General features: G+C 32.0%; 1 protein-coding gene across 9 annotated transcripts in view; it reads left to right on the top strand.

The window, feature by feature from the left end:
* Positions 1-27534, top strand: part of GPHN (gephyrin) — a 404083-nt gene that overhangs the window by 239846 nt on the left and 136703 nt on the right. The gene's annotated exons all lie outside the window — the stretch shown is intronic.

Genomic DNA, 27534 nt, shown 5'->3' with positions numbered 1-27534 from the left:
AGGCAAGCTGCCAAGTAACTAGCTTTGAATGGCACCACAAACAAGAAAAGGGCAACTGCCTCATTATAGGTGCCTATAATTTGGGGTTCTAGAGTAAACCGTTCCTCTGACTGATGTCACTATGTGTTAAGTTCCTGTTAAACTGAGAACTGATATTTATTTTCAGAATATTAGCTCCCCTTTTTACCTTTTTTTGTAAAAAGTAATTAAATGTTATTTTAGTGTCATTACCATTTGTAGTTCGTTCCAGAAAAAAAATATTATCAGTTAATAACATGTATTTTATATCTATAAAATCTTAATTAGAAAAAAAATTTTACGTGATGCTGGTATAAAGGGCTCACGTATAGCTAACAGTATTTAAGCAGTTATAATACCCTTTGTTTTATTTTTTAAGTTAAAAAAATTGATATAACAATCAGCAGAAACCAATATATATCTAAATGTTTGCCCATTTATGAATTTGATCTGTTAATATATGACTTAAAGATCTCTGATCTGATGGTCCCATTTGCTAGTTGTTAAATATCTTGGGTCAATATACCATGGGCACTCAATACTCTAACATTTAATCACAATGAAAAGGTAAACAAATTATCACTCTTAAGAAAAGCAAACATAGACATTGATAACTTTTAATGCTGCCACCATAAATGCAAGTTAGAAAATTTGAATTTTTAAAACATATAGAGGAATCTTCCCCCAAATTAATCAGTTCTTATATCTCAATCCCATTTGTTACAAGAGTAAATGTTATTTTTATCAACATGACAGATAATTCACTGCACTGGGATGTCCTAAAATTCAATAAAGGCCTAATATTAAATCATTTCAAAATTTTATACACTTCCAATTTATTTCCATTTAACAATTTATGAAGCACTAATTTCTGTACTCTTTTCTCTCCTTGCCTCTTCTGCCTTCTTAATTTTATTTTTTGTTGTTTGCGTGTGTGCACGCACATGAGTGCACATGGATGAAGGTGTGTCTGTATGTTTGTGTCCTTTATTCCAGACAACCATCCTACCTGTTCTCTAAAACTGCTATATACTGGGTAGCGTTTTTTTTTAATGTTATTTCACTAAGGATAATCAGAGGGAATGGGAAGTGTTGATTTTACGCCTGTTTCAAAAAAATGAGGCAAGTTAAATTATTCAGTGAGAAAAATATGAGTTTATGTATCCTGATGACATATCACTAGCATTCCTCACTGTCTACTTGTGAGGTATCATATTTTACCTTTGTCTTTAAGGAAAGTTAAAACCATTATTGTTTAGATTGTGGATTATGACTCAGATTCAAGTAAAAAAGTACAGAGCGACCTAACTTTTTGGAAATTACTGATAATGAAATAAAGATCAAATGGAATCCACAAATGCAGCACCGTCTGCTCTAAAAGAGATTGTGTGTGCAAGTGTGCGTGTGTTTAATTATATCTTAAGTTCAGCCTTTGGGTATATAGAACTTCGGGTTATAATTATACATTGTTTTTAAGTGTATACACAGTATAAGTATGTGTATACACACATTATGTATAAGAACAAAAGATACATTTTAGGGTTCAATCAGTTTAATATGAATGCAGCCTTAAATCAAAAAATGTATTTGGGAAAGGAAGGCAAATTTCATAATTTTTAAATATATTCATTTCATATTTCTCCCAAATAGAAAAATTTTAAGTGACTCTCTAGGGGATTATAAGTATACTTATAGTATCTGTTTTCTCTAACACTTTGGGAAGACAAGATGCAATAATTAAAATGTTGGCTTCCTAGTCACGGTTTTATTGAACATGTATTTTTGTGTTATACAAAGATCTTTGATGTGTTGAAATGTTTGCCAAAGGCAGTGAGAAATGTATAATGCTATGATATTATTTTTAAAAGGAAAAAGGAAAACTGAAAAGAGAACAAGTTGCTTTTTCAATTCATTTTCTGATGTTTACATGTAGCTCCATCGAAAGCTGGAGGAGCTCAGAGATCACCTAGAAGGCAATGTGAAAGGATACTCTCTCAGAGTAAATGTACGATTTCACTCGGTGATTCTTTTCCCCCTAAAGCTGTGCTGACTGGTAATTCCAAATCTAATTGGTTTGTCCTCTCATCTCCATCTTTTTTTACTTTGTCTCTTTTCTCCCTTTTTCTTTTCTAGCTGTAGCTTCATGCTCACATTTATGAAATTAGGATTAAATTAGCAGAGTAGAGAACCTTTAATCTACACTAACATTGTGATGTTTTAATAACATTCTGGCTCCGTTACAAAATAAAAACTTCCTTTTCAAAATCTGTGTTTCTTATACAACTGTATGATTGAGGATCATTTTATGAGACTTCATTTGGAGCCTTTCCATTGACTGTGTCTTCTGCCCCTTGTTGTCAGCAGGATTATAAATTATGGGCCGGATCCAGGTGATAGAGCTTTCATGATTCAGTTTCAGTTATCAAGGAAAATGAGTGTCAGTATAGGTATTCTGGCAAATAAACACATTTTTCTCTGAATTAATAGACTTCTCTTGACTCAGAGTCTTTTGGATTAATTATAAGATAGCATTTTTTTGTTTAAAAAATAAGGAAGTAAGCATCTTCAGAAACACTATCATGTAACATCTTACAAATACTTGAGATAAAGATTAATATAGCCAATAGAACACTTTGAAGGAGAACAATTATAGCCAGTCAATATTGTACATACATTGTATGATCATATAGGCAAAAATAGTATTTTTGTGACCAATAGTTTAGACTTAGAATACTTGGTCCTTCTACTGCATATATCTTTTCAAGATAAGTGGAAGTCAATCTTTAAAATCACATATGGTATAAATATGGCAGAAGAAAAGTTAAATTATTGTAGCAAATAATCTCTGTCTCTGTTTAGCCCTCACCTCCCATTCCTGAAGCTTTTTAAAAAGTTCAATGAATCCTAGCCCTGATTTACTTCTCCCAAAATTATTGCCATACATGTAGTCCATATTGCAATAATCGTTTTATTATAAAGGGTAGAATAAAAAAAACAATAGTGCGTGATAATTCTCTGGTTTCTCACCTTGTTTTTAATTATATACCATAGTTATGTGTATCTCTATATTAAATTTCTGATTACTAAAGTCTAAAGTTGTTTTTATTAATATCAGTCATTAAATTCTAATAGCTAAACAGAGAAGGAAAGTATAACAGGTGCCTCATTTTTCTACTTTCTTTTGAGCCAGTCCTTCTTTTCTATGTATATTCTTATAGAATTTAAAAGATCATCCATGATTACCCTCAGAAGCTGTTCCACTATTTTTTTAAGAAAATGGTTAGCGTGAATTTTATAATTGTCAGTCTAAACATACCTAGATATTATTCTAGAAACCACTAAAAAGATTCTGATAACATTAATGTATGTATTTAGTGTCATGCTTTTCCCTTACCAATCATGAGAATTGATATTATTTTTCTTTCAGTCAAACCAAGACTAGAAAGTTGACTTGCTCAGGTTAATATGGTAGGGAGTTAGTGTTAGATTCAGGCTAACTTAAAAATTCTGTGCTTTGTAAATTAGTTTATCTCATGCCACTCTTCAATTTCTTTTTCTTTTAATAGCTATACTGCATTATACAGTACATAATGACTAATCTCAGTATCTTCATCTTGTGTTTCATTTCACAGGGTCACACTTTGTTCTGATTACCTTTTCTCTAAAATAATTGACTGTTAACTAGATTCCTGTTAACTAGAAAAGTATAGGGAAAAAAAACTATCAAAACACAATTAGTATCTTCTCCAAAGAGTTAGCTAAAAGATGCAAATCAAATGTTTAACTGGATGCTCGTTTCTCTCCTTTCCCTTTAATTCCCGTTACCCCAGAATGCCTTAAAATACACCTTGTATATTTAAAAATGTTGCCTAGAAGCAGAATAAAGTTATTCTCAGTACCATAGGCTATTTACACAGATTTTGTTTCTAAAATAAGATAAATTGGCATAAAGTAACCATTCAATTTTCTGAAAATTTATTATAGGTGTCACACACAAGAACAAATCTGTGGATGCTTTTTAATTCATTGAAACATTGTTAAATATTTCAATAAGATGAAAAAGTCAGAACCATGTTGCCACTGAAATATTTTATTTAATAGTTGTGGAAAGTGAGGCATCATTCAGAAGTTTGGGATAAGGATTTAATTAAATCATTTATACTTCAATTGGTATTGTCTATACAATATATAATTTTGTAGAGAGAAAAAAGCCCTGCATTATTATTTATTATAGATAATCAGCAATATAAAGTAGAGAACTCTGTTAAAATGTAGTTTTAGAATATTAAATTTTATTTATATACTTCTTTATTCTACAATTACTCTGTTATTTCAAAAAGTAAGATGTATTAATTAGATTCTTGAATTCTAAGTTAAGAATATCATCTTTTTCTGTACATGTACATAGCTGAAGTATTCTGAACCCCAGATAGGTTTTTTAGTAATTTTAATAATAATAAACTTATCATTCTGTGCCTAAGCAGTTTGCCCAATTTAATGACTGCAAAAATTACTACAAATCCTTAGACTGATAATATGTTGCAAATAATGACGAGAATAAAACCACATGAAGGAAAACATTAATTTTCATTTAATCAAATGTATGAGTTTAGTAGGAAGAATATTTAAAGTAACATACAAGATTGAAGAACAGTGCAGACAGTGTTGAAATCTAGAAAGCATAGGATAAGATAATGCAAATGGTCCTTTCTTTAGATAATATAAATCAAGGTAAGTTTACAAAATCGAAGTTAATTAGTTAAAAATGGGGTCCTGGAGAGCTTGAATGTTAAAATATTCAGGAGAAAAGGTAGATAAATGCTCATGAAATACTGATAAATAGAAAGAAAAGAGGAGTAAAAATAACTTAAAGCCACAAATTTTGTATTTTCACTCAGTTTATGTAATGTGATAGTAAATTTCTGATCAGCTACAAATATATATAGATAGATAACCAATTATATTAATTTCTTAAAGGCTTTCACAAACAATGAAAGAGAAGATGACTTATGAAGACAGATTATTTATTGGCAAATAAGGGAACTAAAAAGAAAGATGATGAAGTAGATAGGATATAATAATAAGTACTTGTTATGCTAACACAAATAAAAAGATGATATGATTTGAAGTGGAAAACATCAAGGGAGGAATTACTCCTTAAAATAAGACTACATATATTTTTAATAAGTTTAAGAAAAATATCTGAAGTCAGAAAATAAGTCTTTTGAATAATGATTTTTAAATGTTTAACAATTTCCTGAATGCCAGAAAAGACTGGTATAAAATAGGGCTACTATAAATAATGAATTAGATGGTTGTGATTTTGTACATCTTTTAAGATCAGTATTTTCATTCCTTAGTTCTGAATCACTTTATATTTTTGACAAATTCTCTTTGTTGTTTTGTTTGCACCTTTATATTCATCAGATAAATGCTATTACTCAGGGGTCAGCAAACTACGGCCCTTAGGCCAAATCTTCTCTCTCTTTTGTGGGCCCACAACCTAGGAATGATTTTTGCATTTTTTAATGATGGGAGGAAAATCAAAAGAACATCATTTTATGACGTGAAAATTAGAAGAAATCCAAATTTCAGTATCTAAAAATAAAGTTTTATTGAAACACAGCCACACTCATTTATTTGCATATGGTCTATGGTGATTTTGTACAACAGCAGAGCTAAATAGTTGCAGCAAAGATGATGTGGCATACAAAACCTAAAATATTTACTATCTGACCATTTACAGGAAAAATTTGCCAAGAACTCCTATAACTAGTTAGTGTGTCAAGATGACATTGACAAAGAAATGATTTTAGTAGAGGCTGTGTGAAATTATTTTTATTTTAGAGCTTGAGGGAAGGAGAGCTGCTTCTGTTTTTCTGGAAATACTTTCAGATTATTCTGCTTGGAAGCATGTGTTTAACAGAGTTGATCCTCTGAAGTCTTATACCTTTACATTTTTATTCTTCCTTTTTACATTGTTTTTTTTCCTAGCTATTTTCTCTTTTTCATCACACACACACACACACAAAGTAAACTCACTATGCAATTACTATTAAACCCTTCAAATATAAAACTAACATATGGTTAAAGTATACGTTATACATTCATCGTCTTTGGTGGGGAGGGACCTTAATGTATAATGATAAATTCCATTCTTACTCTTAAACTTTAAAAAAATTGTTTTTTTAAAGTATTTTTGCTGTTTACATTACATTTTTCTGTTACTTCATTACCTCTCAATAAAGGTATTTCCCCTAAAGAGCATGATCAGCTTTGATTTCTACTGACTTTCCTATTTGACCTCACCTAAAATTACATCTTCTATAAGACGTTTTATACAAATAGAAAGACACCCTCACAGGAACAAGTAATACATAATATTTTAATATACAGCACTTAAAAATCTGGAATATACCTGGATTGAATCAGCCAACTTTGATTGAAGGGGGGCAGAATAACTGGAAGATTAGTCATTAGATAGGTAAATAACTATTCAGTAGCTTTTAAATGAGTATCAGTTTGTATACTCTTAATCTCTTTAGACAAATTTCTGTCTCTTGGCTTTTGTACTTAGAACATTGTTTGAGCCCTGTAAGTCTTCCTTTTTTTTTTTTTTTTTTTTGATATTTTGGAATTTACTCACATCAATAATGTGCATTTAATTTATAATAATTATGTAATATTCTGAGTACCTTGGTAGGTGATGTCTTATGATTAGATTACGATAATGATAAAGATGGCAGTAAATCAATTTCAGTATTATGTCTTTGGGAAACAGGCTAATTTTGCTACTTTTCACTTTGTTATTATTTGCTTAAAGTTAATATAATTCTGAGGTTTCCTGTGAGATGTTTAATGTTTACTGTAGAATTGCCCTTCTCAGAACTCACTTTAATAAAAAAAAATAAGGTACAAATAAAAGATATCCTTGACAAGTAAATTTCCCTAGTAATAGAAAATGGACAACTGAGAGGGCTAAAAAAGACAAGATTGAAACTGTTTCTAAAAGATAAAATTTTTCAGTTTTATGAGTATAGTTATAGAAACAGAACAAATATGCCCAGCAAAGTTTTCCTAGAACTGCTATCTTGCTAAAGAAAATCAAATGTGTATGCGCATTTGCTAAAGGAAATTAGATGTGTATGTACTTGAAAAGTATAATTTCTTAATATGTATAGAATTCACCATATTTTAAAAACTACCTCAAAGTAACCCATTAAGTGGCAGTCATACATTTTATCATAGATCTTTGTGATGGTTAGCGTAAAACCTTCTTAATATTATTTTACACAGTTTTTTTTTTTAAGGATTAAAGAAAAAGAATTTGCATAGTCATTCAATAAACACTTATTGAGTGCCTACTACATTCATCTGTGCTGGATTCTGGAAATACAGTTAAAGAACAAATCAAATAATAAGGGCATTTCTGAGTCACTGTGCAATTTTCTCCTATACCTTCATTTACCCACCCTAACTTTGTATTTTGGAACTTCATGAAAAATTTTATGACTGGAAAACGTATACTTAAAAATTTTAGCTCACATGGTATGGCGACAACGTAATAGAAGAGACCATGAAATTGAACATAATAGTGTGACAACCTAGAAAGAAAGAACAGGCCAGAAAACTATCAATTCAAAGTCATGAACATTAAACATGGATTTAAATATAAAATAGCTGTTTAAAAAAAAATCAATGAACATTCTGATAAAACAAAAAATAGGTCTGAAGAGGAGTTTTGTGTTTGTTTTTATATATTTTTTGATGTTGCTATTGGCATATATATGGAGATTCAGAAATACTAAGAATGAAATAGTAGGAACAAGAAATTAAAACTTGCTTTAGTGCCCTCTTTACAGAATAATAGGAAGATGTACTGTAGAATTATCCTATAAATAACGTCAACTCAGTTTGCTAGTGTTAAACCAATGACAATCAGTGTGGCACCATTGGAAAAAGTGACCAGCATTCTGCTTTCCTGTTAACCTTAAATGAGCATCTTTTCAGCAAGATCACACCAGATTCTGATCAGAAGGAGTCATCTCCACCATGGATTTTTTTTATAAGCTGAATATTTTTTTTTACCACAAGGTTCTCAAAAAGCTTAAACCTTGAGATTTCAAACTCAGGTGTCTCCTTGTAAGGCTGTTTTATTATCGGACAAATATGTTGGTGATGGAGCCATCTTAACTTTTGAGACCCGTATTATGCTATCATTTCCTCTTTAACAGTGTTTTCTTTTCCCTACTGCAAAACCAGGCTCGGCTTCCCTCGTGCTCATCTACCTATAGTGTATCTGAGGTATACTTTGCACGTGTTTTATTACATGGTCAACAACATGCTCGCCCTCACCATTTTTCTTACTTTATTTTCCTTTTGCCTTAATTTATTTTGCCTTGCACTTTGCATTTGGCTGTAAGGGATAAGGGTACCAAAGGGGGAAAGTTAGCTGTTTTAGGGCAAAATTTCTATATTTTTATACTACACTGTTTCTGAGTAACTTTTTTTCTGGCAGTCGCTGTATCACACTGAAATGGTTAAAGTCCAAATAGCGAAATTGATTGTTGTACAACCACCTTAATTCCATTAAGATTCCTTTGAACCAGGTAATCTGTTATCGAACTCATATTGGCTAAAGATAAAGATTCCAGTTTGCAGACCTACATAGGTCTGTCTCTGGTAGCTGAAGATTTATATTTACATTAGTGACAATTCTGTCCCACTAACCATAGACACAGGAAAGCATCCAAAACTGGTTATTAAATGTAAAGTTAATATGAAACCCCTATTTTTATGTAAAACAGAAGATTCACTCCTTTTTAGAAAAACTAATTAGGTTACTCAGGAAAATAGTTTCCTTGATACTTGTATTTTTATAAGGTTTTTATAATCTAGAAGAGCTTACCACTCATGAAATTCATGTTCTTTTAATAAAATATCTTACATGAAATTTGACATCTATATTCTTTGCCATTGTAGGGGTTTCTTTTCTTATTCTTACTGTTAAACCAGAGCATAAATGGGTTTTTTGTTTTTATAAGCCAGGTTCATTGACATTTTATTAACAAACTTTGAATACTCATGAGTCTACTTCCTGTAGCAGGGGAACTGTTGAGTAGCTAAAGGAAAGAGTATATGTACCTCAAAATATGAATAATAAATAAAAGGACTTTAATAGCCTATGAATTTTAAGATCTTAATTTGTTACTTTAGAGATCTAACATATTTCTACATCTATTTACTTTGGGCAGGCCAGTATTGTCAGCTTAATTCTGACCACAGAAATATCTCATAATGTTATGCAGAAAACAAAAAGATGGCACTATATAAAATACCAGGTAGTATATAAAGACCACAGACAGCATATCGTTTTTTGACTTTAAAATTTAAGAAAAAGTCTTGAAATAATAGGACAACTAAACCCATAGCCTCGCAAAGTTGAATTATATTGACTTCATAGCATTACAGCCATCTTCTTTAATTTTTCCTTTTGCAAGTTGCAGCTGTTACAGATTTTTTCTCTTAAAACTAATTTTGTAGAGAATTAATTTCTACTTGAAATATATATATTTGTAGAGAGAAGCAAAGTAATGAAAGGCAAATGAATTACTTGCAATATCAGCAATGACTTTTCAAAGAGAAGATTGATATCATTTCATCACCACATTTTTCATAGGTCTTTTCTTAATTTCCCAGGATTATGAATCCCAGTGTAAAAAAATATATAACCCATTTCTTTCTGCCACTTCATCCAGGCAATTCTCCATTTCCCATGAGAGTGTATAAGAAGTCTACCATTGGCATCATCTCCAATCACAGCCTACAGCATCCATCAGGGTATTACTTTCTCTGTGACAGCATGTGTGCAGGAGGGCTCTCAGGTTGGAAGGTGGAACTGGCTTTTGGGGGATGGGACTGTGAATGCTGTGGCATTTGCTCCATAGCACTTAGCTCTTAAATGAACTCTGGCTTACTCTGGGTTTGTTTCTTTCATTGTGACACATGAGCTTTATTTATTTGTCATGAGGTATGTTTCTCTTTTTGTCACTTGTGATAAGGTTTCCATATTCCACACAATGCCACATCTCTGTGGACTCCATAGGTGGTGTTTTGTTTAATTTATGATGCTATAAAGAGCAATACCATGAACAACTCCTTAGGGAATCTAATATTCATGATGATCATCTGGACAAAAATAACCTTTTGTAATTGTTTTCTATTTCATCTTAAAATGGTAAATGATTGTTTCACAAAATTTTAGACTATACACCTTAATAATTAGAATTTTAAGGAATGTCCTCATGTTTCAGTTTTTCATATGGAAACCTCTTGATGAGACTGTCAGTAAAGTGCATTATTTATTTTATAGCATCACTATGGAGGTAGTCAAAACTTCCATGGCTCATTCTCTTTTTTCCTTCACATTCATATCATCTTCACTTACCTCCACTACTACAGAAATAAATTCTTCAGTCCCTAATGTAACATCTTGGCTTTGCCAATTTCATGTCACTATCTCTTGTGACATTTATAAGACCAAGAATAAATAAAATAAGCCTTGTTCAAAAATAAATCTATCCATGAGTTGTACACGATAATTTCTAACTTGACCTGGCTAATACTTCTCAGTAAATGTAGTTGATGGCACTTTTGTAAAAAATAATACAATTCTCTTAGTATGTGACAAGCTCTGTTTGACATCTCATTTATTTTATCTTAATCTTCACTACAGCTCTGTTTAGGAAAGATATTAATTTCATCCTCATTTTACAGATGAGGAAGCTGAGGCTCAAAGAATTTCGATAAGAATATGAATTGGAGTGCATAAATTGGGTCAAAATAAGAAAATTATGACTCTTGCCAAAAGTCATAAAGCTGTGGCAGAAAATTGTTTTTTTCCTAAATGCCATGGTGTCTGCAGTTCCAAAGTTATTAAAAGTCATCGGCTCTCTGAATGGCATGTAGTAGTCTCATATTTTCACCGTACGTATTTACCTGGTTTAGGATGATTAGTTTTAGGTATTATTTTTAGGAAAGGATGTAGATGTATCTATAAGATAGAAAACTTTAATTCAAGGAAATATTAGACATTGCTTTGTGTAATTTATTATTATTTATCTTGTATTTAGTCATTCAATAAATATTTATTGAGGACCTAATAATGCTATATTTAAATATAGTCATAATCTGCTAGCTATTTCTTGACCTATAGAACTGGCTTCACATTTAGAATGCATAAAATATGAATATAATGAGATCAGTTGTCTCAGGTTGTATACTATTGTTCATCCCTTCAAACCAAGTGAAAAAAAAAAAAAGGGAAGAACTCACTTTCCAAATTTCCAACTAATCGTCAGCTTTGTTCCAGCAGTGTTCCAGCAGTGTTCATTTTTTAAAATCCTTTGAAAAAATTGCTTCATACTTTCCTAAGTTTAAACAAAAGCCAGAATTAGTAGTATCTTCTGGTAGAACTAGTGCTTTTTTCTGACTTATTTGAAAAGCTAAAGTATATACTAGATGTAAATCTTTAATAACTTGTAACAGTGTCTAGACCAAAAAAATAATAAACATTGGACCCTTTAACACCTATCTTTAGTTCCTTAGATTTTCCAGTAGCAAGGTTGATTTAGATTATTTGAAATGTGGGAACTAAAGTGATTTTTCCTGTTGAATGGACAAAGACTGAAACTTAATTATATTTTTATTTAAGGCTTAAGAGCTCTTATCTACCTAAAGAAAAGGTGACCTTTTTAAGTTGTAACATAGGAAACAGTTGCCATTTGAATTTGTAACACACTATTGAAACACTAATTCTGATCTAAACAAAACCTCAACAACTGACTGACAGTTTGGAGCTTCTGCAAATGAAAGTTTTAGTTGAATTGCAGATAGTATATCTACAGATTCAAGGAAGGAAGAGAAGAAGGAAAGAAGGGAGAAAAGGAAGAAAACTGAACTTTAAACACTAGCATTTCCTGTTTAAAAAGAAAATACAGGTCCATATGTAACAGGACCACAAACTGTTTAAACTAGAAAATAAAGATTCATAAAATGAGTATTCTCATTTTATGAATGTCAAATAATCACCTAAAGTTTCCTATTTGATAAAATCTCACTTAGATAATCTTTAATAATTGATTTACTGTTTATTTTAATATATTTTTCTGTAATGTTCCACTCTTTCCTTTCACCTATGTGTACTGTTTTCATGCTGTTTGTATTTAATAGTTGGGAATTTGAGATAGTGTCAAGAAATCTCTTAAAAATAATATCTTTTTAAAATGCTACATCTGCTACTACCAAAGTTTCTTGATTCCCACCTCACTTTTGAATTTTTAAAAATGAATTGGAGTGCATAAATTGGGTCAAAATAAGAAAATTACGTACATACCTCTCTCTACATCCAAGTAAGTGACCAGACGTAAAGATAATGGGAAAGCACGTGACTTTTCTCTTTGACAGGGATATCTAATCAAAACATTCTTGAAAAAAGAATTCATTGATAATTTTTGAAAAAAGATGATGGGTACGTCTGTCTACTTGGGCATACATTTTTTAAATTTCTATAATTAAAAGGTTTTTTAAATACTATTGTGGTTGACACTAGTGAATTTCCACTTATCCTCATATACTGCCTCATATACTGTCATCATCTGAAATGTAAATGAGGTCATCAATGAAAGTAAAGCATAAGAATTTTAAACTTTAAGATTTGGAAATATTAATACATGAATAACAAGTTTAGGAAGTTTTTGAGTTAAGTGTCTTAAAACTAAGATGTACATCTTTGAGAAGGAGAAGAGATATTTATATATTTTACATACATATATATAAATATATAATGTATAAATATCTCTTCATTATAAATATCACTTCATAAAAATAAGAATAAAGGAAGTCTATAAAGTACTTATATGGAAATTCAGCTTCATACAAATACAGTTTAGCTTGTCTTCATGAGTTATCATTTTACAAATGAAATAGATTAATTAGAAATGCAGTTAGAGCCCAAATAAATGTTGGCACATAATATGCACTAAAATGACAAACCTTGCTTACATTCATACTTATATTTCCTGCTGCTATTTGAATGTCTTTTTATGATCTCAAACTCAGTATATCCAACTCTGCCATCTGAATCCCTTCCCTCTATCATGTTCTTAAAGTTTCCCAGCATAGAAATCTTCTAGTTATTTTTCACTCTTCCTTATTTTTCATCTTTGACAGTGTCATTAAATGTTGTCAGTTTTATTTCTTCCTTTGAATTATCTCCTTTTAATTCTTCTAATACATACAGTGTACTTTATAGCTGAATCTACTTTCAAATCCTGTCTTTAGTAAAGATAAGTAATTAACTTGGCATGTTATATAAGAGGCACTCAAAAATATTTGGGAAATGGTGAGTGAGTGCTTAAACAAATAAATCCATCAACTTCTCTAAAGTTTATAAAGTTTCCACATCTGAGTTTCAGAGAGAATTGATAATTTATGTAAAATTATCAATGTAAAATCTAATAAGGGTACCTGGGACATAGTAAATATTAAATAAACATGTTTCATTTTTTCTCTCGGATGTTTAAGCCCTAATAACTTCAGACTCGGTTTATGAGAGTAGCTAGATAATTGGATTCCCTTTTAATAGTCTTTTTCTCTTACGTCAGACTCATCTTCCCAAGGCTACTTTAATTCCTTTTAACTCTAATCGAAAAAGCTGTAATAGCCTACCTCTTAGTTGTTATATCAAGAGAGTAAATGCCTCTCTGACTCTCTGTCAAAGTCCTTCATACTTTGAACAGCCGCTATTTATCTAACATTATTTTCTAGTGACCAACTTCTCCCAGTTTGCCCAGAGCTTTCCTGATTGTAGTATTGGAAGTACCACATCCTGGAACCATCCCAGTTTTAAAACTGAAAGTTCTACATTCCAGGAAATCCCTCAATCCCTAGCAAACAAGGACAATTGACCTCTTACTCCTTACCTTGTACCTAGAACTCCAGTCAAGGTGAACCTTCTTGTCATAATGTTTCTTCTTTCTTATTGGCTATTATATGTGCTAGTCTGTCTTCTTGAAGTGCCCTCCTCTACTATATAGCTGCAGCCCATCTTCTTCCAGAAAGCTTCCTCTACCATATCCATTAACTCTAATCATCCTCTCAGGGGAGTTTCCATTGTGCTTATAGGCAGTATTACCCTATATTGCTTTTCTTCCTGCCTATCTGAATGTTTTTCTATTGTTCCTTACATGTTGATGATCAACTTGATTGACTACCAGATTCTGTTTTATTTCTCTCTATATATCTATCTGCACTGTCCTGTGTAATAGCTTATAACTACATGGAGCCTTTCGATTTAAATTCATTAAAATTAAATAAAATTTAAAATTTAGTTTCTCAGTTGCAGCAGCCACATTTCAAGTTCTCAGTAGTCACACATGGCTAGTGGCTACCACATTAGAAAGTATAGATATAGAACATTTTCATCATCACATAAAGTTCTATCGGACAGTGATACTCTATATAGTTTTGGGTTGATCTAGTAATCAACCATTTTCAGTATTATGATCATCATCATCTATCATCATTATTCTGTTTACGTAGCACTTACTTTGGTCAGGGATCATTCTAGGAACTTTGCATTGTATTACCATCATATTAGTTATATAGTAACTACCTTGGCATCAACTCCTATCTATAGCTCACATCTCTCTCCAGAGTTATAAGCACCTTGAACATAACTCAGCCCCTAGATTTGTTCCTTTATCCTCTATTACAATATATGACACTATGCAATTATTCAGACAGGAAACCTAGGAGTTTTGGATTTATATCCCTCATGACCTATGTCCTACAGATTTTGCCTCTTTATCTCTAGAATCTATGCCCTTCTCTCCAGAACTACTTTCAATGATTTAGTTGGATTTCTCATTTGGATTACTAGATTAATCTTTAAACTAGTTCATCTACTTTTATCATTTACTCCATAAATATTTTTAATTCATCTTTACATTGTTCACCAGAATGAAGTTGTTAGAATATTAATGTAATCATACCATTCTCTTACTTAAAATTTTTCATTGGCTCTCTATAACCCTGAGGAATTGGTCCCTACATACCACATCAACTACTCCTGTTACCAATCCCTATGATGGATAAAATTAGCTTCAGCCATACTTTTTACCATTTCCCAGTTGCCAGAGTCCCTAACATCCATAAATTGCACTTTTTCTCTGATTTTCCTGCCTTTCCTTCACCTAACTAAATTATAATTGTCCCTTACAATTCTGCTCATATATCTCAGCTTCAAGAAGCCTTTACTGATAACCTCCTCAAACCCAACTCTCAGAGTTAGGAACATCTTTTACATATCCCTAATAGCAGTTTGTACTACTTCTGTTATAGCACTTATCGTGATATATTGTAACTATATATATATTTAACTGTCTTTTTCTATTGTGAGCTCCTGGAGACCAGAGGCTGCTTTTTTTTTAAACCTAAAATTCACAACTTAGATCAGTTTGGGACAAACAGTAGGTATTCAGTTAAATGAATGATTGAATGAATGATATTTAATTTCCTAATTGCTCTGTTCACTCTGTTGTTAGATTATAAAATTTGGTTGGGTAAAGACATTGATTAGCTTCCTTTAGATTTTATACTTCCTTCCTCCATCTAGCACACAGTAAGCATTTAATAAACACATACTGACCAGATCATGAGTTAGAACCCAGTGTCATATATCCCATTATATATGTGTCAAATGTCACTAAGATTTTCTTGCATGTTTCTAATTCTCTGAGGTATATATTAATCTAGGTCATTGCTTCTAAAACATTTTAATTCTACACTGCCTGACTGACTTCCTTCAGTATATTTTGATATTCCATTTTTTAAAATAAATAACAGGAGTAGCTGGCCCAGTTTTTCTTGAGTGTGGGCTCCATCAATATCAAACAGTTATTCCAGTCTATACAAATCTCGTTCCTGTTGACCTTGGATATAATAGGAAGGAAGAGAATCTCAAACTGAAGAATTGACTGTCTTGCCCTATTGCTGAAACCTGAAGCTTACTTAGAGCAGTGCAGCTTTCTTCTCCATGACCCTAATCAGTCTCCTTGACATCCTGTTTGAAAAACACTGGAAAGTAAGTCTATGAAAAATCATGCTTTCTTAAATTCAGATGGAAATTTATATGGGAATCAGAATTGGTACACAAGCAAAAAAATATATAGAAAGCTGAAGTTATTGTTCAGCAGGTAAGAAGTATTCCTTAGTTAGCTTTTAACAAAATTGATGTCAGAATCCAGTGTTATTTATTGATAAACAAGTCATATATAGACTTCTGATTAAAGTTTCTTTATTACCAAGACACAAAGGAAGTATTGGTAGGCAATTTAAATCAAAAAAATGATCAACATATAAATTTCCAGTCATTTTTTTTAAATTGCTCTCTATCCAATAGTGAGGGAAGTTGACATCGAAGTGATTTTTACTCCTCACTGGGCTGATGCTCGTCATTCTTTCCTTCAGGTGCCCAGTGATTCACCACAGGCCATCATTTTGTCTCCATTTGTCTTCTTTCTTAATTAACCCAATTGTCTCTTCTATATGGAAGATAATAGCAGTGCATGATTGCACAGAGGTTTAATGAATACTAAACAGCTCAATGTCATACCCTGCTGTGGTTCATACCTATAGATTTACAGACAGGTGTGGTTTATCGTCAAAACTGGTATGATTTTTCTAGATTCAGAAAAGTATCTTCTTGACTACCATATAAATTTTCTTTGACTTGTTCACATAGACATGCGTTTGGGTACAATGAAATAGATAGCCTGGACTTCAGCAAATAGAATAATCAGTTTTCTCTGGTCACCTTTTTTCTCCCTTTCAAAAACGCTCCCTTTCTCAACTAGGATTTCTCATCTAACCCACAGAACAAGAAGTGATTCGTGTGGCTATTTTCTCAAGCTCCTGTGAAGGTGGTGCCATTCTAGATTCATAAAAGAGAAGCTAATTTATTACATATAATGGATGTATAGTGCATCAGGGCTTAATTTTCTCCTAGAGTTGAAAAAGATATAGTAATCCTTTCTCTGCCTTTATGTAGTTCAGTACTTCTTAAAGCCATTTGTTATTTAAAGCCACACTTAAAATTTCTTCTTTGAGAATTCTCCTTATTGCCTTTTTCTTTAGATACTAAAATCTCTAAATAGCCTTATGCTTACTGTGTGAATTTAAGATTTGAGAATGTGAAGCATATATTTATTTGAAAATTTTTTTAAAAATAAACTTTTTCTGAAAGAACCAAATTTAACCAGCTTCTCATCACATTGTAAGGATGTTCATGCTTTGGCAATTATTAACATTTATTGGTTTTCTCCCAGTATTGAAATAAAGTTTGGGCTAGATTTTAATCCCAGCCCTGGATTTGAAACCCAACCCTGTCCCTTACTAGTTTTGTAATCTTAAACAAATTAACTTGTCTGCACTTTATATTCCTATAAAATGGGAGTGATACTACCTTTTTAGGTACCTTAAGTATTGAATCTCAATGCTACTTGGTGCAGTGCCTCATATGAATAAGTACTCAATAAATGTTAATTACTAAAGATTCAAAGGTAAAATTATTTATACTTTGAACTAATTCTGCAGACATAGTATCTGCTACCGTTGTCATGCAGTGAAACATGTTTTGCATATGGTTATTAGCCACAATCTGACTAAAAAATAAGTAGTATTAACTCCGCTAGCAACTTAACCTAATAGCATTTGTACCGTTCTTGCTTGCCTCTTTTTCTTAATTATGGTCTACAAGTGTATTGAATATGATACATACGAACATCTCTTTATGAGCTATATCTTTCTTTTCATTCAGCCAGTTAATTATCTTCCCCAGTTTTTCTCTTGCCTTTTTCTCCAAAATCATTTTCCTATTTAGTGTCTGGATTACTTAGCGCGCACACACGCCACTTCACTAAAGATTATGGCTAATAAGAATAGTGCAGGAGAAAGTTTTCTTTGACCTCTTTATGGTCCCTGGTTCGGTCTGAAAGCTAACCTGACAAAGACAGATTAACAAAAGAGAAGCATCCAAATTTACTTATATAAATTTTACATGACACAAGAAATGAAGACCCAAATAAATAGTTAAGCCTGAGAGGTTTTATGCTAATTTTGTAATCAGTGAACAGTCATGGAAAAATATGATAGGGCAAAGAGTATGAGCTAAGGGTAGTAAATTGAGAGAAACTTAGAAAGGCCTGTTCTGATTATTCCCAGTTGTCTCTCCATCTTGGAGATAAGGATGCTCCTTTCCTCAGAGTGTAGGGAGGGCATTTCTCACTTGAGGGTATTATGAAGTGCTTCAGGGAAGAAGAGCAAAGGAAGGACAGAAAGACTTTCTTGCTTCTGTTGTTTTCTCAGATTTCTTCAGTTTTAAATCTTTAATATGACAAGGTGCCGTATTTGGGGATAGCATGTCCTGAACCCCATAATTATATTGTCTTTGAATTCCATTACATGCCATACTCTACAGGCAGTCACCAACTTATAAGTGGGACAAAGCAGTTTGCCATGAAAGTAACTTTATAAATGGTGACCAGATTTCTAGGCTACCACTCAAAAGTTTATACTACTCTTAATATGTTGAAATAGCAATATACTTGAATTGAGGGTCAAATAGGTATATATGGGTTAATGTAGGAATCTATTTGTACTATTTGTAACATTATTTCTTGGGGAACTGCATGCTAACCTCTAACAGAACCCAGCCTACTCCAAGGCATTTTTACCCTGACAAATTCTGAATGGCAGCAGGATCTGACATTCTGTTTTCTTCCTCCAACAGCTCAAATGGGACATCTTCCTTAGAATACCCACTATAGTGGAAGGTAAAGGGAGAGGGAAACTCTGACATTTTAAGGCAAAGACTTCTCCACAGCATCATCAATTAATGTTTGTTGAGTGAATTTATAAATTAGACATTTATATTAAGGGGTTATGCCTATATAGCTAAATTTTGCAAGCTTTCCATGGTGTGGTATTATTATTTCTAATACCTCTTCCTAGAATGAATGCTGATTTTTTTCTGACTTATATAGGACTTTGAGCCAGCTGAAAAAATAGATATATGACTGTAAATTAAAAGAGGTTATTTATACTGCCTGGTCTGTTCATGAGAAAGCTAATTTATCATGAATGTAGCAAACAGGGTTTTTAATCTTGTTAAAAATATTAATGGTACAGTTTTAAAGGAATTGGATCTTGATTATCCTCTGTACATTTTGCTTTCTACATGGAAGCTTAGTCAGAATACCAAATGCAGATATAAAATATACTTTGAACTTAAAAAATCCATAATGGATTTTGATATCCTGGGTGAATATAAGAATTGAAATTGACATGATTGTATGATTTCTACATGATTGTTTATACCTTTGGTTTTGCTAATACACAACCAATAGGTCATGATTACTCAAGAATATTAAGCATCTACAACAGAGATGCCATATTAGGTATATAGAGAATATGACAAAGATTTAAAATGAGGCCTCACTTAAGGGTTTTACAAATTAGAATGTTGTCTGTTTATTAAAAAATCATATTCTATGTATGCAGGCTGTGCTTCAAAAATATTACTAAAGAAAATGCCTTTGCCTCTGAAAATTAATGCTATTCAGTGTTGTGTCAAAAAGGTCTATAGGAAAATCACCATTCTTGAGTCCTGTGTTCACAGAATAGTCATGGGGGAGTTATTTTAAAATTCACAAAATTATTTTTAAGTCCCCAAAAATGAACTTGCTTAGGGCAAATTTTCCTAGAATAGATTTGAGTTCTTAGGGCCTTATTATATAACTTTAAAGATGCTATATTTCTTTAGGACACATTTTTCTCTATACAGAGATAGTATCACTTATTCTAACTTTGTGGTAAGGCTTATTTAATTTATTTGCCAAGTTCAGACCTCTTTGGAAAGGAGAGATAAAGGCAAAGCATGATATTACTCTTTATTAACGTTACTTATTGGAGGAGAATGCAGATTTTCACCTTTTAAATGCTCTCCTCTGCTCTGCTAAGTTATCTCATATACTTGAGTGGTATGGGAGACACTGAAGGAGAGAGAACTCCAGTAAACATTATAAGTCAGAATGACTGGTATCTACAAAGTAGATATAGTTTTTGAAAAGGAATTTAATAAATATATTTTAAGTCCACTCAATTGAATTTAAAGACATATTTTGAATCCCTGTGGAATCTGTTTTAATCATACTGAGTCTTTCCCGTGTGTTTTATCCTCTTACTTGCATTATCTAATAAATGCTTCCTACCCTATTTTACAATGGCAGTTATTATTATCCAATGTAGACTAATCTATAATATTTATAATTCTATGTGTTTTATGCCTATTATTCAAGAGTTTTTTAAACTTTTTTATATTTTTATCTTTTCATAGCATCTAAAACAAAATTTTCATTTTCTTGTTTTTAACAAGAATTACAGAATTAGGAATTATAGAGAAGTGATGAGGTATTTTTCCACAAGATACCTATCATCATCAATAGGCTAAGCTAGAAATAAAAATGAAGAATATTTGTTAATGTCCTTTAAATCAGTTTTGAAAAGTTCAGTTTATATAATTGCATATGTGTTATGTCAGAGTATTTGATAGCATACTGACTTATCTTCAACTTAAATATTCTGGGGACCCATGCTCATATCTAGTTTTTCAGTGAGATATTTTATATCCAGGAGTAACGCATTGGATGATAAATTGAAAGCACATACAGCCTTTGAAATATATGTCCTTGTACAATTTATGAATCTATCTTTTAAAGTACTTTTGGCTTAATTTCCATGTGACTTGTGTTACTACAGAAAGTGGAGAATTGTGAAACAATGATTATTATATAAAATAATATTTATAATAAAACAGAACTGGCTATATATTATACATAGGAAAACTAAGATTGAATATATATTTTGAAATAGAGAGGGAAGTAAAAGTAGGTATGTTGACACTCAAATGTTTTGCATTTTAATATGAAAAAAATGAAAAAAAAGAGAGTAGGGAGGGGAAAAGAAAAAAAGGAGGAATAATGAAACAAGCACTGTTTTTTCGTTCTATTTTCTGCTTCAGTATTTAAACAATAGGTCACTTATTCTGAATTTCTCCTATTAAATAGTTGCAGAGCATAAGCAGCAACTTAAAGAACAAGGGCGAATTCATAAAGACCTTAAAGATACTTTTGGATTCATGTTTCATGAAACCCTGAATGAAATTCAGATTCATATGAACTTTTATAGCCATAGTTTTCAATTATATTAGCAATTTTACTTGTCTTATTTCTAAGTCTGCCTTAGGATAAGAAAAGAAGGGTCTATTTTTGAAATTTTGTCCATGCCATTCTGCATTCAGCATTGCCTAGAGGCATAAAAATTGGACTTTTTGACTTTTTTTTTTCTTTTGGCAACTTTCTACTGTACCAGCACACAGCAGTTAAATCTAATTGTTTGAGCTGTCATGCCTACCTGTTCTTGTTGAGAAGCATGGCATGAACTAATGCATGGCTCTTTGAAAAGACTGCTGTGTTTACCTGCCCTGAAAGAAAAATTTCTATAGCAATCTAGCCCTTTGATTTCGTATCGAAGTTGCAGTAATCAGTGATCAGCTTCTGTACAGTGCTTGACAGAGAAGGGAATTCCCCAGGAATAAAAGTAGGAACTGAAGTAAAAATGGTCTTCTGAAGTCAGCTGCTACTGAATTAGTCACTGATACTTTTCAGTTGTGGAGGCAGGCATCACTTCCAAGAATGCATATGAGTGGGTGAGTAGGAAAGAGAAAAAAGGCCAGTGAGACCAGAAAGAGGTATTAAGAGGAAATGTTGAGTCAATCTTCAATCTCAAATATTTGGCTCAGAGTCTGAAGTAGTTTGGGTCAAATTAAGACTGACTTTAATTGTCTTATAAAATTTCACAGCCTAATCACAGTATATCAAACATGACTAATATATCAACATGACTTAACTCTTTCATATCATGACAGTTCCAAACTGTTTTTTAAACAAACTTTATAATTGCCTTCAACATTTTAAATATTTATTAAGAGCATTGGCTTAATGATCAAGTGATCAGCACCTTCATTAGTTTCTTTCATCTTGTTTCATGTATGCATTTTTTGTTTTCTAAAAATAAACTAGATGCTGTTTTTCCAAGTGGGAAAAATATCTTCCTTTTTCCTTCCACATTGCAGCTTCATCTTGAATAGTTTAGAAGGAAGTGAATGGTCCTGAAATTGGACATTTAATCTTTATATTCCTAAATCATTAATTTCAGATCAGGGATGATATTGGTATTTTTAAGGACTGCCATGAGTTTTGAAGGTCTAAGTAAGAAATGTAAAGAGGAAAATAATCTATAAGAATTCCCATCCTGTTATTATTTACCTCATTTACATTCACCCACTTTCTTACTGTAGTTCTCTACACTTCATTCTTTTCTGTGCCTCTTTTCCCTTTCTTTGTGTGTGTATGTGGGTTTTTTTTTTTTAACGTGGAAACTACCTGTCTTTATCTCTACCTATTTCTTATTTTCCTTTCCCTTTTCAATGAATAATAACCCAATCCATTTCAGCCAGCGAGAAAGAGTATGAACCTTAATAATTGTTGTTAAAATGAATATATGCATCTCACTTTGCTAAAAAGAGACAAAATGAGATGAGCATAGCTACTTTAGTGTAGCTATGGCAACTCAGCCATACACTGTGCCTAAATTCTAGGCCAACTAACTCACAGGAATATGGGAGAGATAACATGGATGAAACCAGCATAAATGAATTAGGTATAAAATTTCTACTTGTAAAAATTTTATCTTATAGTGACTCTATGAAAAGACTATTTATGAAAAGAATATATGTACTTTTTTCAGCTTAGAGTTAAAACATAATGCTAATGAGTTCAGGGTTACAGATTTATAAAACCAGTTAGCTTCACAGCTATTCTATGATTATAAACTGGAAACTAATCCTAAATATTTTTGCAGACAAGTATACAGAGGAAGAACTGAGGGAGGATGTGTTGATGGTTCAAAATAAATCTGTCAACAATTTAGTGAGACTGATTTGAACAAATAATATGTCTCTATTATACTAAGAGGTTTGAATTTTAGAAACTTTTTTAAAAATCATTGTCTCATTTTCAACCTTAGTTTCTATTTTTCTTTTATTTTCAGTAACGTTTGTCTCGTTTTTCACATGTTCAGTGAAGGGTATAGATAAGCACAAAGAAAAAAATTACCTTCGAACTCCCCCGTGTTAATTGCTGTTAGTATTTAGTAGAAACAAATAATAAGAATTGTGAATTGAAGAAAAGAGGAGAAAGTAGGGAATTCTATAGAGAATAAGTAAAGAAGCATATATAGAAAGAAGAATTATCTTTAAAGGATTCCCTGTGTGGAAAAATTTTAAGAACTAGTATTAATAAATTTAAGAATTAGAAAGCTCTGGTGATTGAGTTTCTGCAGAGTTTGACCTGACTGTATTCCTCATGTAACAACCCAGCAAAGCAAGGACAGCAAAGCCTCCTGAAGCAACCCTTAAAAGAGTAAAGGGAGCAAACTAGTTAATGGTAAAACTGTCAAGGACAATCACTACAATTTAACAGCGTTCTCAGTTCAGTATATACTTAGCCAAGGGAAAAAATTATGAAAGATATATGATTTGAAAACATTGGCATTGTGTTTGTTTTTAAAGAGAGCAAAAGAATATCCAGATGATCCCAAATTTTAAATTGGAGAAATCTAAGCTAAAGGGTTTATGGGTATTGGCAGCTTCATTTAATTGTCCTTTGATGAATCAGTTCCCTTTTTCCTTCTTTTATAGTTCTCATTTTTTAGTGAAATTTCAAATATATAACAAAGAATAAGTAGCAAATTACCCATACAGCGACCACTCAGATTTAATAAATACTGCTTCATTATTTTTTTAGATCTTTTAATATATATTTAATAATTAAAGTTATGACAAAGCTCAAGTTCCCTGTGCATAGAACGTCATTATATATGAATAATACATCATATGATAGAAAATCAGAAATATATTTTTTCCACACATACGGCATATATTAACCTTGCATTTGAATGATAATGTATTTCTCAGGATCCCTTTTGCTTCTCTGACACCCTCATATATTTTCGCATATATTCTTAAAAACTTAGTCAAATTTTAATGGTTTTTGGTATGTCCTATGGAGATAGAGTACACACACAAATAGTACTATAGGGGTATATATACTGTATATATACTAAATATATATATGTTGTATGTATATACACAAATTATACATATATATATGATCACTTTCCAGTTTATTGTGCTAAGTTAGCAATAAAATGAACTGGCCAGAAGTAGTCAACATATCTCAAAAACTGTTCTTACTGACCCCAACCAAGCCACAGTGCCTAGATCTATACTAGGAATATATAGGAAATGAAAAAGAGCAAAACAAGAATGTAAAAGAAATAAAAGGTACTGACACTGAACCAAAATACTCCATTGCATAATTAATAACATTGTTGCAAATGAAGCTTAAAGTATTTTGGACATGGGTACTGATGAGCGCTAAGAATAGAAATTCTTTATAACTCAGCCTTTACTAGCTTGTTGATTATTATATCTTATGTGATGCATTTTTCTATAAACTGAAAATGCCTCAACACTTCTAATTAAGTACAGAGCTACTGTCTGGAGAATAATAAGTGTAGTAGCTATCATGGGTTAATAGCAGTATGGTATCACAAGAGCTTTTATGCAGAAATTTATAGTAAAACTTCAATAAACAACAAAAAATGCAGCATAGAGAATATAGTCAATAATATTTTAATAACTATGTATAGTGCCAGGTGGGTACTAGGCTAATCAAGGGAATCACTTCGTAGATTATATAAATGTCTAACTACTATGTTGTACACCTCAAACTAATATAATATCAAATGTCAACTCTGAATTAAAAATAAGATTTTTTTAAATAAATTTTAAAAATTACTATCTGAAATTATCTTACTTTTTTACCTATTAGTTTAAGTGCTTATTATCTGCCTAATTTTATTAGAATGTAAGCTCCAAGGTAGCAAGGTTCCTGTCAATCTGGTTCTTGTTTTACCCTCCCTGCACCTAGATCAGAGCATGGCATTGGATGGGTGCTTGAGGAGTATTTGTTCAGTAAAAGAGTGATGTAATTATCCTGATTCTTGTACATGGGGAAACTAATGCTTAAAAATCTTAGCCAAAATTATGTAGCTAGCATAACTTTCTGCTTTTTGTCTGCTTTTTGTAGTGAATAAATTAAGTGATATGATATGACACTTCACAATGTGTAGGGGAGGAAAATAATTTTCCATCTACCTTTCTGAGTTCTTGCCTGAGACCCTTGTGATAAAAGGCAGATGGATAAAGGAAAAACAAACAAGTTTATTAACATGTACACTTCACGGATACTTAGGAGCTATCCAAGGAAAAATGAGTAACTTCACAAGATAGCCTAAACTACCAACTTAAATACCATCTTCAGCTAAAAACAAAAGAAAGGTATGAGAGGTTACCAAGAAAAGCACAGTAAACAAGAGTAAGATTTGTTATGCAAATTTAAACTAGTGGCTCACTCTGGGCCAGATACTCTTCTAAACAAATACTTTACATATATTTCTTATTTTCTTCACAACAACCCCAAGAGATAAATATTGCTGTTCTCATTTTATACATAAGAAAAAGGTATAGAGAAATTATAACATTCATTGTTACACAGCTAATAATGATAGAATCAAAATTCAAATCCAGGCATTTGGACTCCAAACTACCTTTCATTATACCAGTTTTCCTTCATTCCAACATCCACATGCCTATTCCGAGTGGTTCTCAATGCTGAGAAATAATCAACAGCAAAAAGGCAATGGGAGTTCATGGTCTAATTAGGATTGTAATGATTACTATTGGTAGGTTAGAAAAATAGGACATCTAGTGTACAGATAAATGAATTTAGATGTCAAGAGGGCTAAGTTCCATTACTTCTGTTGGGGAGGAAATGTTTTTCATATACCTTTTTAAGTCCTTTGGCTGGTCTAATAATTAAATTGACAGATTAACAAGACAAAAACAAATTTTTAATTTTGTGGATACCAGAGCTCCAAAACAATATGAAGCCCAATGGCAAGTCAGAAAATTGAGGCTTATATGCTAGCCTGAGTTAAGGAATGGCATTGGAGCCTGAGATTTCAAAGGCAGGGAGGTAATTCACAAGACAATAGTAAGAGAAAAAGTTCTGTAATTAGACGTATGCCCTGCCATACAGATAGATCATTCATCCATACAGATAGATCATTCATATAGAAGTTATCTCTGGTAACATCTCACGAGCTCACGCTCGCGCGCGCGCGCGCTCTCTCTCTCTCTCTCTTTCTCTCTCTCTCTCTCTCTCTCTCTCTCTGCCAGATTCCCTATCCAGATTCTTTTAAGTAGTTAAAGGGCAGGTAAAAGTTTTTCTTTAGTCTCCTGGGTCTTGATTGCCTCAGCTCAAAGTAATCCACGTGCCAAAATAGAACACTTTGGGGGGCATTTTCTGCTCCCTTTCACTACTATATGATCTAAAGCCAGTAATAATCCCGGCTGTCTCATCCCTAGAATGGAAATAAATTACTCTGTAAAATCAGTTATTCAATCTGAAGATTGTCAGGAATAATCTGAAATCCCTATTAGTCAAAAAATATTTTATTTAGCTTTGTTTTATATATATTGTGTAGTATATTTTCATCATTTATCATGATCAACATTAAAATTCTCAGAACAAACATCAACTCAAAAATGCTGGTACCAAGGGGAGACCAGCCTGGGGAATACAAATTTTCTAAAGGTCACTGAGAGTAACTCAATTTATAAAAAAAGCTTTATATAGGAAATACATTAAAAATATTCATCATTGATCTTATTCATATTCCCTTGAGTCTTGGTGATAACCAGTTCTATTCTTAGATACACTTTACATATACTGTTGTCTTTAGGAATAAGGAACTGACCAAGTTATCTATAAATCAGCATAAATAGGCTTTTGATTTACAATGGCAGTTATAATTCACTTCACCAGCTATGTAACCTGTCATAGTTCTAGATTCTTTTAGAGGAGATCAATACTGGAAGAAAAACAAAGAAAGAAATTCTGCACATTTATCCAGGACTTAAGAAAGCTCAGGAGAATTTAAGATAGTACTAATTTATGTAAGAGTGGAAAACATTTAAGAATGGTCCTCTGGAAAAGATTTGTAAAATTGTATTGCATATAAATATTGTCTGTGTGCCTGCAAAGTCTTATGTTGTGCATAGATAATAGCATTGTTGGTCTCTGTCTCTGATCAATACATGATTAAGAGTTCAAAGAATAATTAGTTATGGGTGTGTGTGTGTGTGTGTGTGTGTGTGTGTGCACGCGCGTGTATGTGTGTGTAAGTTCACCTTTAGTTAGTTTCAAATGT

The sequence above is a fragment of the Pteropus vampyrus genome, unplaced genomic scaffold (assembly GCF_000151845.1).
Source record: "Pteropus vampyrus isolate Shadow unplaced genomic scaffold, Pvam_2.0 Scaffold15, whole genome shotgun sequence".
In the NCBI taxonomy this organism is placed as follows: Eukaryota; Metazoa; Chordata; class Mammalia; order Chiroptera; family Pteropodidae; genus Pteropus; species Pteropus vampyrus.
This window is presented reverse-complemented; position numbering and strand designations above follow the sequence as displayed.